Source organism: Aquarana catesbeiana, linkage group LG09, assembly GCF_042186555.1.
Source record: "Aquarana catesbeiana isolate 2022-GZ linkage group LG09, ASM4218655v1, whole genome shotgun sequence".
NCBI classification, from domain to species: Eukaryota; Metazoa; Chordata; class Amphibia; order Anura; family Ranidae; genus Aquarana; species Aquarana catesbeiana.
The window spans coordinates 293,038,856-293,040,735 of record NC_133332.1 but is presented as its reverse complement, the minus strand read 5'-3'; the positions used below and the strand labels follow the sequence as shown (position 1 = coordinate 293,040,735).

At 43.3% G+C, this 1,880-nt stretch overlaps 1 non-coding gene across 1 annotated transcript; it reads right to left on the bottom strand.

The window, feature by feature from the left end:
• Positions 1-1,126: 1,126 nt before the first annotated feature.
• Positions 1,127-1,198, bottom strand: TRNAD-AUC (transfer RNA aspartic acid (anticodon AUC)). The gene has a single exon. It is a non-coding gene; the product is annotated as a tRNA-Asp (tRNA).
• Between the last annotated feature and the right edge of the window lie 682 nt (positions 1,199-1,880).

Sequence of the window (1,880 nt, the reverse complement as noted above, 5' to 3'; positions counted from 1 at the left end):
GCCTCTGTGTGACTACCCGCTGTACCAACAAATGTACCATCAGCCCTGATGAATCCATTATTGTGAGAAAGCTAGGAGAGGGCTGAACAGGACGCCGTCTCTCTGCGCCAATGTAACAGGAGTTACCAGCAATCGGCTGAATGTAACGCGGAGAAGAATGGTGTAAAATAAACAAAAAGAGGGAAATGACATGGGCATTCACTGTACTGTTCATTTAAGCACAAGAGACTCCATTTTGTTCTCACTGTTGAATAATGTTCTGTAACCTTCACCTAACACATAGACACATATCCTACTAAAAGCTCTCTACTCCCCCCTCCCTTCTCAAGGTTTTACTTTTGCAATTGTTCTATTCACTAGCTTTTAATAATATATTTCTATTTGTTAGCTTTTAATAACATATTTCTATTTGTTGGTTTTTGGTAACATCTCACACCACCCCTTTCTTATCTATATATAAAATAACATGTAATAATAAATTTTGACACTGAACAGACATTTTAAACATAGTGATTGAGCCCTGTAAATCTGTTCCTGCAGCTGCAGTATTAACTTTTGTTTTAGAGTCCCAATCAGAAATTAGTCATAACAATAGTATTGGGGTTACAGGGAAGGTTATTCTTGGGGATATAGGAAGGGATAGTATTGGGGTTACAGAGGGGGTTATTCTTGGGAATATAGGGAGGGTTAGTATTGGGGTTACAGGGAGGTTTATTCTTGGGGATATAATAAGGGATAGTATTGGGGTTACAGGGGGGTTATTATTGGGGATATAGGGAGGGATAGTATTGGGGTTACAGGGGGGGTTAGTGTTAGGATTACATGAATGGTTAGTGTTAAAGAGAGCTGTTGAGCTGTATAGTAAACAGCTGGCTTTTTTTCATCCAAGTTGCTAAGTATAGCCTAGAAAATACCTGAAAAGGAGCCAAGTGCTCCACGTACTGGCTGAAAATGAGAAAACAAAACAATCATATCCTAGTGCAAAAAAATATATCATTCAAAAGTGCTTAACAAAATAAATACGACCTTTTGGTTTAAATTTTATTCCATCAGCATTCAATTTGTACAGCAGATTTCTCCCTGGGGACACAAAGCAGTTAGCAGTCGAGGCAGCCATCTTGGCAATTGCGTTGGCCAGGAATTGAACCCGGGTCAGCTGCTGGATAAGCAGCTATGCTCACCACTGCACCACCAACGCATGGAATGTCTTTTGAGTGTGGGAGGAAAGAATCTATATGCAGCTCCCCCCAGCCCCTCCACATACTTACCTGAGCTCGATCTTGATCCAGCACTGTTCCTGAGAGCAGTAGCTCTCTCTCTCCTCACTGGACAGAGAGGCAGCAGTGGGAGCCAATCACAGCCAGTGAGCAGATAGCAGGGGGTGGGGCCGAGCCATGCTCTGTGCTTCAATGGACCGCATAGCAAGTGGCTTTCTATGGGGTGCACTGGGCAAGGGGGAAGAGTCAGGAGCACCAGAAGGGAACCCAAGAAGGGGAGGATTGCGGCTGCTCTATGCAAAACTATTATAGAGAGCAGGCAAGAATAACATATTTGTAAACCTAATTTTTTTCCGCCTTACGTCAGGCCCAGCAGGAAGAGAGCATGCCTGGACTTCATAAGCTACTTTTATAAACCCTCCCAGCAACCTTCAGGCCACAACAAAAGTCCCTGGGATTTGTAGTCTTAGAGTATGGGAATATATAACAGCAGATTCCAGAAGGACTATACGCCCCATAACTCACTCTGCTGGCGCACAGGTATGAGGTCACTGGCTGTAGAATAATCACGGGGCCAACAATATTCAAAACACTGGAAGGTGCAAAACTATCTGGATACAGTTCACATCACTACATAGGGAGGGATAGTATTGGGGTTTACAG